Raw genomic sequence first — 16992 nt, forward strand, 5'->3', positions numbered from 1 at the left:
TAATTTCCCTCCAGGTTCCACCCTCCTGTCTCCTGCAATGTAACATCATTGCAGCTGGAGATTTAATGCTGTTGGATTAAGTCCAGGTTTCAGACCTGGTCCTGAACTCTGCCTTTCATCCCTCCTTGATAGAGGCCTGTTGAAAAAAGCACAGCCAGAATTGGTGCAGAGGGAGGATTGCACAGTGGGGGCTTGGGCTTGTTTCTTTTCACTTTCCTTGAACTTGAAAATACCTATTGGGATTCCATACCAACAAAACAACCTTTCTTAAGAGGGACCAAGCATGGGAAATATGAGGTCAAATACTCAGTGGAAGCAAACTCAGGATGGCAGCAAATGTTACAGTCTGACCTGGCCTTGGTGGTGTTCGGTATCTGCTGTAACAGTACACTGAAACAGGGTCACTTCAAGAGAAAATATTCCAAATTTTGGCAGGCTCAGGGAGCCTTTTCTACGGCCCTATGTGACAAAGTTTTTGAAATATCGTTTAAACAGGTGATTAAAGCTGTGTATTTTTTGAAACAGTTTAAAAGGAGTTGCTGTGGTTGTTTGAGTACACTCTATCTCCTCAAAGGCAGTTTGTTCAGCTCAGGAGATCCCATCAGATGCTGTCAGTGCCCAAGAGAGGCTGGAGTCAGAGCTGTGTTCTGCTTGGTCTGGATGTTCAGCAGCTGCTGAGAACCTGAGTGTGCTAAAAATGGACTTTTGTTGCTCTGTGTCCTCCCAGGGCTGGGGGCAGGTGAAAGTCCCAAGCCCTGTGTGCTGGGTGAGGGCCCCAAGAACCATCAGTGTGCATTGCACTGACTGTGAAGTCACCCACAATTTTATCCTGCAGCTCAATCATGTCACAGAACTGCTCCTCAACAGTAATGGACATAAAAGCTCCTCCCTATGCCCACATCAGCTTGTGGTTGCTGGTTCTGTGTGACTGGCCATTTATGGGAAAATATGTACTTTTGAGAGTATGAGTTTTTGCCATGGAAGCACTCTGCCTATGAAGACAGGGTTGTTCCTCCTGCCAGCTTCCAGCCTTAGTCCTGTGTACATGATTTAGCCTTTGGAGAAGGAGGTAATCAGTGCATCCCACGTGTGTTTGGAGAGGAATGCACAGCAGCTTGTGAAAATGATCCAGTGCATGTGCTGAGCACCAAGAATGTCAGCAGGCAGAGCTCTGAGGGCTCTGCAGGGGCAACCTACAGCTCTCTGCAGCCACTGCTGAGAGCAGCTCTGAGCAACAACCATCAAACAGCCGTGGCTGTGAGGAGCACGGTGCTCATCCTGGAAAACTGGACCCCCAGGAGCACCTTCCTTCCTGATTCAAATGGATTAGTTATGAGGAGCACAGCAAAGTTCAAATTATTTTAACTTGAAATAAGAGAAATAGGACCTGGGAATAGTCCCCCAGTCTGGGATCCAGGATCAGGAGCTCCACAGGAGACGTGTATTGCATAGCACAGGTTACAACTGATAGGCTGAGTTCACTGTCTGTGAGCTGTGGGCTGGGGCACCTGAGCTGTGAGACAAACTGAGATAAACTGAGCTGGGAGATAAACTGAGGTGTGAGATAAACTGAGGTAAACTGAGGTGTGAGATAAACAGCACCTGACAGTGGCTGCAGACCCTGTATCTCCTTTGAGCACATGTGAGTTAACATGAATCCCATCATGTGTGTTTGTAACTGCATGGCTGCAGCATGTGTATTTGGATGGGTGTGTTTACAGATGTTTTTGGCCCACTTTAAATATCCTTGGCAAGAGGCAGTTCTGTGAATCTGAACCAAGCCAAACACACCTCTGAGGTCATTACTGCCATGAGATCACCACCTAGGCACAGTGCTCAGGACCTCTGAAGGCTCCTTTTGTCTTTTTTTTAAACATTTTTTCTCCTATTTGAAGCTGATCCAGGGCAATTACTATCCAGCAAAGGAACAAACTGAAACCCTTTACAAGCCAGAGCTGTAACAGCAGGGCATGGAGATGGCATGCAGGGGCTAAAACAAAGTGTGTGTGGCTGTGGCATGATTCTTCAGAAGGACTCCAGACTCATAAAGTCAGTGTACATATCAGATTACCATGATCCTCTGGAATTTTGAGCAGTGCCTCCCATTAGGTCACTATTTCTATGTTTTCACTTTCTGAAGGATATTTATGAACAAGCTTGATTTTTTTTCTTTCCTCTACTTTGTCTTCAAACCTGTTAATTTTATTTATCAGCCTCTTTGGCCCATGCTTTTCAGGAACCTGGCTTAGAGAGGGGTCTGATTTCAAATGTCACTTGCTAGCACCTCAGGGTCAAAGCCATGTGGGTCAAGCAGTCTCCAAACCAAGCCAATTTTTTTTTTTTAACAGAAGAAGCAAAAACTTGAACTGCAAAATGTTGAAATTATAGGGAGGAGTATAGTTGGAAGGCTACTGCAAAGAAGGATGAAGCTTTTGTTTTCCCTCTGGTAACATTGATATGTGTGAATATTTTTTGTAAGAAGAAGATGGCTCAGTGACTCAAACGTCAGCAGAAACACTTTTGGAGAGGTTGTTCTCTAATGACCCCCAGACCCAACACTACAGCAACTCTGAAGCCTCTCTGTGCTCAAGGGAGCTTTGAAAAGATGCTGTTTGTTTGCTTGAAGGGATGGACAGCTCTTGCTGAACCTTGGCACCCTACCCAGACACTTATACCACAGTTTTTCTTCCTCAGACAAGGACATTGGATATGGAGGGTTAACAGGGTACAATAAGGGTGGGGCTGATGGGGTTGAAAAGGTGGTCAGAGCATCTGGGATGAAGTGTTCTGTCTGGCAGCATGGAGCAGGCGCTGCATCCTTCCCCATGCCACCCACAGACATTCTGCCTCTCATCTCATCTTTGCAATCCCCTCACACACAGCCATACACAGCCTCTTTTGTCTCCTTCCCACTCCCTTGACACCACCCACACACCCACACATCCACTCTCTCTCAAATACTTTCTTCTGCTCTGGTTTTCCTGCAGATGCCTCCCCTCTGGACCCTGTGTTGCACAACATCCCCTCCTGGCTGGCACTAGCACCCTCCCTCTCCAGACCATGTGCAGAGCAGAGGCATTTCCTTTTATTGTCCCTGCAGCCCCTGCAGCCCCACCCAGCTCCCGTCTATTCCCTGCAATAACACATTTGGAGTGGAAATAATCCTGCTCAGAGCAGCCACACAGACAGCACAGGAGAGCTGTCTTCACCCCAGATTGCTTCTACTTGTAGACTACTACTTCCTGCCTGTGGTCCCAGAGGAAGAGGCTAACTCAGGCTTGGAATAGGTGGTGGCAAGATGCCCTGTGCTGCTCAAAGGCTGTGAGAATGTTTGCAAAGCACCTCTGTGCTCTGCTCTGCAAGAACAAAACCTGGCACAGGCTGCTTCAGCAAGGAGTCCTCCAGCAGATCCTGGGACATCCACCTGGTCTGTAAAAATCCATGGGCATGATGGGGATCAGAATGACATGGCAATGTCTTTATGGGTGGTAAAGCACTTGATCTCCTTGCTGAGGGTGATGGCAAAAGGGCTGGAGAGGACCAGTGGTGACCATCTGAGACCGGCAGTGTGTATTACACAAGTCACAGGCAGAACAGCTTCAGTGCAGTCAGAGAAACAACACCAGCTTGTGCATGCCCCCAAAAGGGGGGGAACTGACCCCAAAAGGTAAATCTTAGTAGAAGCAGGTGACAAAAAAAATCCACCAGAAATAAGAGGATAAGCAGGACCCTGCCCACATAATCGATTTCTCCCTTAGAAAAGCAAATTTGGAGGCACAGAGCATTTCTGTATTGTGATAAGCTGCAGCCTACAGGACCACACTGGACTAGGGGAGATTTCCAGCAGTGTCTTTGAGTTCTTTCCTCAGGACTTCCCCATAAGGAGCTGCTGTGCCAGTGATAAGCTGGGAACACTTTTGGCTCTCTACCACTGTCCACTCATGAGAGGCCAAACACAAACTGGAGTCCACTATTTAATACAGAGCTTGTCAGGCCTTCCACAGCAAATCTAAGTTTTCCCTTACTCCTCCTCATCTCCAGAATTCCCAGACCCTGCCAAAGCACTGCCAGCTCCACACAGAGCCCAGGGAAATGTGTGACAAGACACCTGCTCCTTTCTTTATCTTTAGTATTGGTTTATTTTGCTAGCAGGGTGCACCTTGCTGGTGAAGGATCAGTGATGCTGCACAGGGCCAAGGACCCAGTGAAATCAGTGCTGCCAGGAGCTCTTAGTGAGGCACAGCCTGATCCCAAAGGCATCAGATTCTGGCATGGAAAGGACAAATAGTGCCCTGGTAATCACTGGGAGCTGGCTGGGTGAAATACATGTGTCGTTTTCTGGGATGAAGTTGGGATAAGAACTTCAAGCACCATGCAAACCCTGTCAGCACTGCTGCTGCTGCTGCCGTTGCTGCAGGGGAAACCAGCTTATGCCAGTTTAAAGAGAATCTGAAAGTGAAATACGGGCAAAGGGACAGACAGAAGCCAAATTGTGGTGGTCAGTGCCAGGGCTGGCAGTGTAACAGCCCCAGCTGCTGACTCAGCCAGGGCAGCAGTCCCTCGCTCAAGCTGGCTATAGACATGCAGAAGCAAATAAACACAGCAGGGAAGCCACAGAACCTGAAGGCTCCACATCTGTATCTCTAAGCTCTTCCTCTCCTCATTTGGCTGGGGACATTTGGCAAGGGATATTGGTACAGCCCTTCCTGAGCTGGGGACAGTGGCAGGAGTGAAGGGCACTGAATCCACCAGCCCTAACCCTTGATACACCACGACTGCCTGAGAGTGCTGAGGACCATGGGCATGTGGCAAACCTGATTGCTCTGGAAGTAATTTTAATAGAGATGTGTTGCATTGGGATCACTTCTGGGACATTGACATCTCTGTCAGCTGCCTGGAGCAGGAGTAGTTGTAGGCTTTGAGAGGTGCTCAGTGCTGCTGTCTGGAAATGTCTGACAGCCCCAGTCCAGTAAGAACTGCTGATTCTCCTTGCCAGGAAAGGCATTGCCAGAACTTTGTTCAAAGTTTAAATAATTAGGAGCTTAATTACTTTGGTGTTATATGTAAAAGGAAACCCTAGCAAGGACTTTTGCCACACAGACAGATGAGAGGCCAACATTTTTCCCCAACCAAAACTAATGAATCTGATGAAAATGTGGTAAAATTTGCAAGTACTCAGATGTAAAACCTCCCAGTGCCTAGACCTCACTTCATCTTATGGATTGCCAGACTTGGTTCACAATACTTTCATTCCTACTCCATGTTTTGAGGTGTTAATAATGCTTATTAAAGTGAGGACTCTTGTGTTCCATTGTTTTATATAATTTCTACAACTAAAAATGTATGTTCTTATGATAAAAGGTCATAAGAATACTTACCAAGCATGAAGACATGCAAGTCCTCTGGCTGGGCATAATTCCATTAAAATTCATTAAAAACACCATGTTCATTAAAAACACCATGTCCACTAATTCACCAGGTGAATTAGAGCCTTTTGGTTTGTGTTGAGATGGAATTATGTGTTTTTCACACTCAAAATAAGCAAAGCTATCTCTTTACGGCCCCTCCCATCTCATATAAAGATATATTTAAGTTTAATTATAAAGTGCTTCACAATTCTTCGGTGAAAATTTCAAAGTGCCAAGTACCACACTGCTGCAATTATCAGTTTGGCTCCTTATCAAAGATGCTGTGATGTTCATCCTCATTAGAGAGGGGCACCTTATCACGAGGATGAACTCATGTCAATCTTTTCTTTTGGTGTGCTGGATTCCAGACTTCCCTTTCCCATCTGACATGTGGGTTTTATTGTTCAACTGGCTTTCTTCTTGCACAAACATCCTGGCGGAAGCACATGGAAAGGGAGGAGGGCAGACATTCCTCTCTGTATATGTTTGAGCTCTTCTGTCTTCTTGCTATGTGGTCCCAGGAACAAAGGGAGGTCCCTGCATATTTAGAAGCTCTTTGTTTCCCAGTTTCCAAGGCCAGATGACACATTCTGGTGTCTTGTGGCTCTTTTACCTCTAGGCTCTGGATTTGTTATAAACAGAGCTGAGATGCCCTCACCAAGGCAGTGTGCAGCTAAGGAACTTCCTATTGGTAACCATTGTGGAAACAGGGCAAGTTGTTCTGAAAAAACGGCAGAGGAGACCCTGGCAAGGCACTTCCTTGCACTGATCAGGGCAGAGGGCGCTGTGCTCATCACCTGTGCAGAGATCTGGTGCACCTCGGCCACTGTCACAGCACAGGTGATGGATTTGCTGGCCACACCCAAGGGCATTGCACTGCATCTGAGTGCACAGGTGCCTTCCACTGGGCTTTGGGCTTGGTCCTTTGTGCCTTTGTTAGCAAAAAAAAATTGTCAGGTGACCCCACCTGGTTCTGGCATCACCTTTATTATTAAAGAGTTGATTATTGACTGGACTGTTATAATACCTCAGTGTTACATTTTTCATAAGCACAAGTCTCAAGGTGGTCCCTCATAATCTCATGTAAGGACAGAAGTAGAAGAGTCAATAGAAGAGTGAGGAGTAGAAGAGTCAGAGTTCACTCAGCTCATGTACATGCCTTTTCTTATTCTGTTTGGGAAGAATAATGCAAACCATGGATGATTGATCTTGTAGTGTTTATGTGGACTAGATTTCTGCTAAAGTGCAGAAAGTAGAAGGTATCCACTTGTCAGGACTAGGTCTTGTCTGAGATTGTGAAATTATAAATTATTTTTTAGATGACCATAAGATCCATGATCTAGAAGGCACAAAAATTCTTATTTATCTTTCAGTCAAAACCTGCAACATGTTTTATATCAGAGAAGGCATGACCTAGGTTATATGATTTTCTGAAACGAAAACAGCAGGATGGCCAAGGCCCAGGGAGCTGAAATGCTGGAGAGTGGGAGCAAAAGGAGCCAGGATGCACTGCTGGGGTAGCACTGCTCCCCCTGGGCTGTGCCTGGCAGTGGGTGCAGCACACGTGTGCCCCTGCCTGCCCACAGTGACTCCAATGGCCAGTGCTCCCTGAAAGAGCTCATTTAACATCTAGGTGGGAGAGCACAAAGGAGGCATGGAAGTGAAGGCAATGAAGTCAGGCTTTCAGCTTTCCACCCTTTAAAGGATGAAAACATCAGGGAAGGTGTCACAAGTCAATTTGCTTTGGCAGAGAAAGGGGGAAAGAAACCCTGTGGGCTGGCTGGGGGCCAGAGGATTTGTGCTGGCCACAGCCAGGGTGATGCTGTGCCCAGGAACAGAGCAAGCTCTGTGTGTGGGGCTGCTGACCCAGCTCTGAGCACTGGGAGGGCTGAAGGTTCTGTGGGGTGAGGGCAAGGACTCACCAGCTGCAGGTATCATCTGAGGTCCTGGCCTGTGTCCTGCTGTCCTGCAGGGAATTCCTTTCCTTGCTCCAGGATGTGTGTGTGTGTGCCAGACCCTGTGTGTGTGTGTGTTGGAATGGGGGGGTGGAAGAGGAAAGAAAAGCCGCCATTCAAGCTAAATAACCTCCTTGGCATTAACCTTCACCTTCCTGGCTTCTTCTGCCCAGCTGGACAAAGGAACTCTCTGAGGGATGGGCAAAGGAAGATCCCATTCCTCCATGCAGGGAAGCACACAGGCTTCTTTGCATGGATGTTTTTAGGGACACCTCAGTTTGTGTCTGTCTCACTCTATTAATTTCCACATTCTGGACAGTCCTGAAAGAGCCTGAACATCAAATTTGCTGACCTGGAGGAGATAGTCAAGGTTTTAATCTAAACTGGAAGTGAAAGATGCATCTGTTCAGGCTCTTTAATCAGTAAAGTATGATCATGGTGCTGAGAGTTCAGTCCATGTCAAACCCTCCCCACCTCACACCTCTGGCAATAATTCCGCCTCTGCTCACTGACACATCTGTTTGCAGCTGATTTTATTTTGGTGGGGAGACCAAAACAAAAAACAGGACAGATCTTATTTTAAAGGACATGGAAATCCTGCTCTCATCTAACAAGCTGTATCTATCTCCTAACCTGTAGTTCTTGTTTTTGAGTCTTACATATGGAAATTGTTACTCTGAGTTATTACAAATAATTACTTCGTGACACTGGAATTCCTGGGCTGGGTATCACACCCAGGCTAAGGCTCCCTCAGACATGCTGGCCTGTGCTGGCTGTACTGGGGCAGGACCAGGCTGCTGTCTGCAGCCTGTGATTGCTGTTCTGAGGAAATGGGCTCTGTGCAGGGGAGTTAGTCACAGGGCTCTGAATTGGGTGGAGGAGCTTTGCAAAACTGTCTTGCCCTTAGAAGCATCAGCAGGACCAGATCAGCCAAAGTGTCATCAAAGTGTTCCTCTCAGCTGCCTCCTGCCTTGGACAGCTGCTCATTGAGGTGGCAAAAATCCCTTGTAGGAAACTGACAAATGTTTAGAAACAGTCCCAGTCTCCTTCCAACAACTAAGTAATTTTCCTGTGACCTCACTCCTTCTGAAAAAATGCATGTAAAAGTTCCAAGATTTTAATCTTACTCTCTAACACCATTGTCCTGTGCTTCCAAAGGTGGAGCTGCTTAGAGACCTCTCCAGGAAGTCAGAAATCCTCAAAATATTTCTATTAAGATGCAGCAATGCCCATACACAAAACTTTGCCATCATCCCTCCTTGAACAGTGAGGCCCATCAGCCTCACTGAGGGGAAATAAAAACTCATCATTGTGTGAGCCTTGAGACACAGCGAGGCACAAGTTGTGTGCATGAGATGGGTCAGAGGCTCTGAGCCACTCCCAGAGCTGGTGATGTGACAGTCTGTGACACCCTCCCTTGTCACACTGGCATGGGGGTAGAATGAGCAGCTCTTCTGCTGTCCATGTTCCCAAGGATTTATGGGATCATTGTGAGACACTGTATAGTTAATAGACATAGTTAGGAATAAAACAATCTGGATTTTTGTGACTCTCATGACAAATGAACACAGAAAATAACATAATTCTTTCTGCTTTCTTACTTTTCTGCACAAAGGCCAAAACATTTCAGAAATTAAACAAAATGAAAACAAACCAAACAGTTAAAAACAAACAAATGAAACCTAGTGTATGTTTCTATTTTTTTTCCCAACTAACCGTGGGTAGCTTGTCCCTCATCCTTGTAGGACCAGGGCTGAACTCTGCACATTTTTTCAGAGATCATTTCTCTGAACCCTTGCACTGCTGGCACTTCCTGACCTGTGAAACAAGAGCTGGGAGATGTTGAGTAACTTGTGCCTTTGACTTACACGAAAGATCCCCTGCAGCCAGGCTCCCACCCATACCTGGAGGTGCAGGCGCACCCTCCCGACATCATCAGCCAACAGGTCAGAAATTCACACCCCCAGGCTTTGAAAATGTTTTTAATTTTTTGTGGGTTTCCCTCATTCCTTCTCTGCTCTAGTGCCACACACTTCCTAGGACAGGAATTAGTTGGAGAAAAAGCAATGATGGAGACAGGCAAGCAGAAACATCTGTCAGCCAAATGGTTACCCAGAACCAAAGCTCCAATTTTCAGCCCATGAATGGCACTTTTTGTCTCTGCCAGAGGGTGAGTCTGGGTGAGTGCCCAGGAGCCAAACAAGAACTGAACAGAGAAAGCATCAGCACAGTCAGTAATACAGGAAAAGGTGGAATTTTTGTGGAATCTTCACTCTTTCCTGCTGGTTTCCTGCTTGCTACATGTGAGCCACAGAGACATCTTTTGTACTGCAAAGTAAAGCACAGCAGTGATTCTGGGATGACCAGACTGAGAAAAATAGCCCATGGATAACCCACTGCCATTAACCTGACTTCAACTTTTGTTGTGAGGTGCAAGTCAATTAACAACTGCTCTGATTACCAGGGGTTTGGTCAAAATTCTCATTGTATTTATTTTTTCATTCCTTTGGTAGCAGCCTGGCAGCCCCCTAGCATGAGGGAGGATGGTCACACCGGAAGCCAGTGCTGTGACCAGACCTGTCAATGTCACACCCAGACACCCAAGCAGCTCCACACCTGCATGGCTTTTCCCTCTCATGGTCATAAGAGTTTCTACTTATTGATGTATGCTAACCTATGTGTGTATTAATTCAGGAAAACCTTTATCAGGAGATCTCTCAAACCATTTTTTTTTTTTGGTGCAAGAACCAGTAAAAACCTTTCATATGAGTTTCCTGCTGTTGAGGACAGAAATAAAGCTGGACATTCATTAAAAAGTTTCTTTCATTTTGTTTTAGACTTGGTTTAGCAGTGAGGTGGTGTGATTTATGTGAACACCACATCCAGCACAAGGCTGCTGTAAGCTATGTGAGTGTGTGTTTTTATAAAGAGATTATATTTATCTCAAAACCAGAAGGCTGGTGGGGGAAACTTTCCCAGGGTCCTTTCAGTATCTTGCACAGAAAAAAGGGAAAAAAACCCAACATAAAACCTTACAAAAAATATCATACTGCAGTTTTGGAATTGCTTCTGCTACCAAAGCTTGATCTACCCAAGAATAAAACAGAATAAATGTATCTGCTTTTGAAAGAAACACTTGCTTTCTTTGAAAGAAAACAGTCCATGCCCCATCCCAAGGCATCTGGCTTAAGAGCAAGTGCCAGAGAGATGGGAGCCTCAGAGATAATACACTAAGCAACCCTCTGTTATCATGGCTCAAACATGATTAATTCATGTGGAACTTGCTGTAATAATATTAGTCTGGTGACCTCATTTGTTATACATGTTGCTGCCATTAGAGCTCCAATACATCACCTAAAAGATACAGAGCTCACAGCCATCTGTTCTGTACCTGCTTGTGAGGTTCTCTGCATCTCCAGTTCTTTTCCCCTGGTAGCTGAAAATTTCAAAAGAAAACTGCTGGCAGTGATTTGGATGGTTTAGGTTTCAGGACCAGTCCAATGTCCCAGCATGCTCAGACTTTGTTTTGGTGCTGCCCCACTCACTAAGAAATCCTCACTTCATTCAATTTGTCATTATTGTGTTTTGGTATTAACTTTTTTTTGTCTTCTTTCCCATCACCCTCATAGAATCTCTCCTCTTTATCCATCGTCTTCACTTAATTTTCTCACCTGACAGATACTGGGGGGCTGCTGACCTTCCTTCTGTCCACAGCATGGCTCTCATCTTAACCTGATTATTAGACAAAGCCAGAAGGATTAAATCAGTTTAAAATTCTTTTTTTTGTTTGCCAAATGATTGTGGACCAATCACAGCTGCTGTCAGATGTTGCTGGGCTTGGATCCTCTGCTCAGGGTTTAGGGTAGCAATCCATTTCCAGCGCAGGCATCACTAAAATTCCCTCCGTGCTGTTCAGCTCTCATACAATCAAACAAAGTTTGTCAGGCACTTAGAGTCAGATTAATGCCCTTTTCTTGAGTCTGAGTCTTGCTCCTAGAAGCTCCTCACTTGTCTGTGCTCTCCCCAAGCCAGCAGGTCCAGAAGACCCCTGTGGGGATGGATGCCCAGCACTGGAGATGACCCAGCTGGGTGGGGGCAGGCACAGGGCAGCTTGATAACCCAGGAGATCCAAATGCCCACCCTGCAATCCCCTGCCCTGAGCCACCCTGAGCACTTTGCAGGTCTGCACTATGAGGGTAACACACCGGGACTTCCACAGCAGTTATAAAACTCCTTTGGTGTCTGCATCATGAAATGTGTTATTAACAACCAATTTCTTTGTTCTCCCAAGGACATTTTGTCCCCTTCTATCAATGTACTCTGCAAACATCACTCCATGCATTTCCCTTGGCTTCATTTCAGGTCATTATTCTTCATTTTAACTTGTATCTGAAACTAGTGGGATGCAACTGTGCAAAAGGATACTTAAGATTGAAACCTAGTAAGAAAAATGCCCTAACAGCAAGATTTGTAAAACCTTGGCAGCATTTCCCAGTGTGAGGGGATGGAAGCCCTGCCACTTAAATCATGTTAGTCTGGGCTCAGCCTGCAGCTCAGGAATGTGCTGCAGGGAACCAACTTCTGCTAGGCCAAAGTACCTTTCCATGCATATGAATATTCCCACTTCAGATGTGAGGCTTGGAAGAGGTGCCATGGAGTAAAGGCATCTCCTTGTAGTCTTCCAGCTTGATTTTCTTCTACTCTGGCTTTTCACCAAAAGTCCCTGGAATAACTGCCAGAAAGAAACATCTAAGAAATCATGAAATAATGTAAACCTTGCTGAGAACAAATAATTTAGGGAAGGACAGCAGAAAAGGCATACCCTTGGCAGTCTCACCCTAGCTGAGCCAGGTGTATTCACCAGGAAGGTCAGGTGCTGATTAGTGCACCCCAGCCAGGAGCTGCCTGTGGCAGAGGATGTGGTCTCAGACTAGAAACACAAATGGTTTTAAAGAGTGAGTAAATAAAGAAAATGGTGGAGAGGAGTGTCAGAACAGAAAACTTGCAGAGGGTGAAGTGTATTGGATCAATTACTGACCATAAGCAATTTCTGCTGTGCTCAAGAGAGAAAATCAGCTGTTTAAGAGAGTCTAATTTACTTCAAAACACATGAAAAGTCCTTATTCTCAAATGCTTTTCTTTTAACTTAACGACCTTGAGATGTTTTTGACTACTTTTCCATGGAAATGTGGACCACCCTGATTTTAGGAATAATCCACATTGATTCCTTCCTGATCCCAATAGTGCTCCCATAGTATTTGTATTCTGTACAAACAGCAGGAGCAAAGAAGCTTCCTGGGCATTTGAAGAATAACCAAGGCAGCCCTTCAAAATTGTATTATAAGTGCATGCAGCCCTGATCCCAGTTGCTTTAGTATTCACAATCTCTAAGAATGGCACCACAATGCTACCTGTGATGAAAATGCTACCTTGGAGAAAAGCCTCCTCTTGCTCTCCAGGTGCCAATCCTCTGCTTGCTACCCAGCACATCCTGCCTGAACCCCTACACAGTGTGCAACGCTTCATTCATGTTCCTCTTTTGAACCAAAACAACCTTCCTAGTAGAACTGATTTTGTGATTATTTATCTAAGAATATAAAAATTACAGTGCTTGAATTGTGTTACGGCAGCTGATGGTCACTGAAAAAGAAGAAACAGGGCAGTGTTGGAAGGTTTCCTGATGCTATGGGATATCCCAGTTGGCAGAGCAGTGTATAAACTGCATATCTCCCAAATGACATCCTTCCAGCTTCCACTGATTCCCAGGCTGTGGCTATGCTGGGAACAAAACATTCTCAGCTTAAAAGCTTCAGCACTGGACCAGTGATTGTCTATCCTACTTAATTATTAGCTCACACCCTGGCACTATTTTAGCCTTTGCTAATAATACTCTCCTAAATGATGCCTGAACACTGTTTGGACAATATCATAAATCAGGAGCAATTGCCAATAGGCAGCATGGGCAAGCTTACAGCTCCATGCTATGCAAACACTGCTCAGATGAACTGCAGCATGGGATATGGTTTTTTTCATGTGCTTTCAACTGAAAAAAACTACATGAAAAATTGAACCTTATGCTTTAGGAACACAAAGGCTCCACATGTGGATTCAAGAGAAATAAGAGAAAGAGTTTTCCCTGCAGTGGACCCACCAGGACCTCTCTTCTCACGGGACAGGCAGCTTGCCTGGTGCCACTGCTGGCAAGGTCGGGGACAAGCACAGTCTAACCAAATGCTGCCAGTGTGGGGCAAGCTCAAGAGAGGCTAAAACCAGGACTTTGTGAGAAGTTAAATGCTCCCAATCTTTTTTTATGTAAGCTAAAAAAAAAATTGAGGAATACAAACTTGCTTTCAAGCTATTGTCACACTGTACATGCAGGGAAATGTGTGTGTGTGTGTGTGTGTGTGTGTGTGTGTGTGTGTGTGTGTGTGTTAACTGAGAAAAGGTTTAGGAGACAGAAAACCCCAAATTCTCACGTCACATGAAGTAAGAAATACTTTTTATCTTTCCCGTGGGCACATGATGTAAAAGGTTAAGAACCAAGGGCTGAAAGGAAAAAATATCTGAAATATGCATTTACTTTATTCATCCCATGCTTTTGCAAGTGAAAAATGTTACATATGTAAAGAAACTGGAGAGCTCTCTCACTTCATCAAATAAATGAAAGGAAATGTGAGAAGGAACATGCCACATTCACTATGCATGTACACTTTTATTTATCTCCCAAAGATTGATTCAAGCAAAAAAAAAAAAAAAAGAGTCCCTGAGTAAAGAAACAAAATGTTTCATTCCCTAAGAAAATGACATTGCAAACCACATCTTCATCAACAAATTGCACCAGTAACAGTGTGACTTGGGAGCTGCTCAAAGGGGATGAGTGACCTCTGTGTAGCTGGGAGCAGGAACGCTTGTGGGACCCCAGGGGTGGGAGCCAGAGCCCTGCAGAGATGCACAGGGGGCTCTGGCTCTGCTGCAGGAGTGAGACACACTGGCATGGCCACACAGCTAGAGAGCAGGCACTGATATTTTGTCTGCACCGGCCTTGGCTCTCCCCACTACGTCGTTACAGGAACTCCAACTCACACTGCAAAGTGCAGGTACTCCTGATGATTCAACTCAGGTATTCTTGAAGAGCAATGATGTCCCCCCTTTTTGCCCCTGCTTCACTGTGATTGCCATCACTCTTGCCAGCCCAGGCAAACCTGCTGTCTCTGCTCTCCCTGGGTTCCCCTTCCTCAGGATATGACCTGCCTGTGGGTCAGCTCAGTTCCTCACCTCATTTTGCATCCTCCCAGGCCTGGCACAGGCCCCTTTCCTGCAGGACATTCCAGTGGTGAGTACTCACTTGCAGCCTGACCCATGCCGCATCCACACCCCCAGTGCTGGCTGTGTGATGCAGTCTGTCACTCACCCATCCTTTTTGTTCCTCAAGTTTCCTGTCTCAAGGCATTAGCAGCATGAAACTCATTACAGTGCTCACCCCAACTGGAAACACCTGCAAAACCTGAGGGACTGTGACTGCTGGATAGCAAGGAAGGACTTGGCTGGGTCAGGCTGAAGGAAGCAAAGTTAGACCAGTGGGGGAAAGATGGCCACGGTGATCCTGTGCAGAGAGATAAGGTGCCCTGTGCCCAGGAATCAGGTCCATGGCAGGTGTTTGCCATCAGCTGTGTGCACACAGTACCCAGAAACGCTTAGGGACAGTCTCTGAGCACACACTGTGCTTGGCAGCAGTGCTGGGACAGGGGTGGAGATGGCCAGCAGAGCAGTGGGAGTTTGGATATGGTTTGGGGCTGACAATAACCAGGTTCCTGCCATTACTGACAATGACAGGCCCTGCAGGATTTTTTTTTTTCCAGCCGAGTCCCAGCAGAAAGCCGTGGTTGACACAGCGATATCGAGGGCCACAGCAGGGCTGTCGGGAAGTCAATTCCCAGCACAAGGAATTCCTCGGTGCTGCGGCTTTCCGCAGTAACAGAGCGGGACTGCCCTGCGCTGACTGCGAATGAGCCTCCGGGCCCGTCAGCCGGCTCGGAGTTTATTTGCAGTATTTTTGCACGGATTTTAAAAATAAAACCGGCTGCCCCACCCCCGCCTGAAAGTCGTCCTTGTCCCCTTCTGACCAGCAGTCCTCTCCCTGGAGAGGCCGCGAGCCCAGGACCGCCAAGAATGTTCCCACGCAGCCTCCACGGCACCACCCGCCGCGGAACGCGGGGCTCTGCCGGCCGCCGGCCCCGCAGGGCAGCGGCTTCTCGGGGCGCTCCTGGCGGCCGCAGCGAGGGGCCGGCCGGACCGCGCTGGGGCCGGACCGGGGCTGGGGCCGGACCGGGGCTGGAGCCGAGGAGGGCCCGGGGCTGCAGCCGAGGGCCCGCGGCGGGAGCGGGGCCCGGGGCCGGGGCCAGTCGGGCGGAGAGCGGCGCGGCAGCGACACCTGACGGTCGCGGGTGGCAGCGGGGGCGGCGGGGCCGCTCTGCTCCAGCGCCGGCCCAACCGGGCCTCTCCGCAGCTCCGGGTCCTACCCCGAGCAAGAGCTGCTCTGTGCTGGCGCTCTGGTCTGGTCCCGAGAGGCGGCTCAGCGAGGCCGGGGCAGCTCAGTCTCCCCTGCAACCTCCGGAGACAGCGCTGCTCTCCCCGATGCGCCGGTGACATCGGGAGCGTCTCTCCCTCTGTGTCTCTCCCCGCTTACTTGCACCAGTCACGCTAAATTTGACTTTGTATCTGCTAAAAAGTTTTAAATCCTTAATATAACACATACTTCTGATACACAGCAGAACAGTTTTTGAACGACTCTTGTCTTTGTGGCCTGCCCAAATCCCGGCTGAGGCTCTCCTGACAGGACCGTGCTGGAACAGCCGTGTCCCTGCCCAGCCTGCCCATCGGGCTGGGTATTTACCTGCTCAGAGAAGGAGCCCTGCCTCGAGTTACCCGGTCTGCTCCGGGGTTTAAGATTGAACATTCACATTTGCTCAGCCTTTTACAGAAAGCCACGAGAAGGGCTGTGTCCCTGCCAGCCCTTTTGACCAGCCCTGCAGGCAGATGGACGGCCTGACTCCTTGCCTGTGGGCATTTCAGCGGATCATCCATGCTCTGACACTAACACCTCACTTAGGCCATGTGCTCTGATGGGCAATTTCTTGTCTTTCTTGGTGCCAAGTGCAAGTTCACTGTCTGGATAAGGCTGGGGTGCTGCTTAAAATAGACCTTATGTGCCTTGTTGGATTTGTGCAATGTTCCATAAGCTGCTTTGGAAAGAGACATTTGTGTCTACATTTGAGCTTTTTTGTCTGAGTGTTGTTAAAGCTCATTCACATCCTGGGATAAGATTAAGCCATCAGGGTCAATAAAACCTCCTTCCTTCCATATATTTCTATGCTCTTGCCTGAAGGGATCTCTGATTCATACCTGACTGAGTAAAGGATGTGAAGCAACTCAGCTGCTTTGGGAAGGGGGAGAAATCCCCAATGCTACAGGCTGGCCTTTCAGCCTGCATCGCTGCTCTAGGCTGTCACATGAGGCACTGCAGAGGGAAGAGGTGTGCTGATAGAATTTCACTGGACTGGAAAATACCCTGGAATGTCTCAAAAGCTCCAGCACAAGAGCGAAGATATGATGGAAATAGATAATGGGTG

The sequence above is a fragment of the Zonotrichia albicollis genome, chromosome 14 (genome assembly GCF_047830755.1).
Source record: "Zonotrichia albicollis isolate bZonAlb1 chromosome 14, bZonAlb1.hap1, whole genome shotgun sequence".
NCBI classification, from domain to species: domain Eukaryota; kingdom Metazoa; phylum Chordata; class Aves; order Passeriformes; family Passerellidae; genus Zonotrichia; species Zonotrichia albicollis.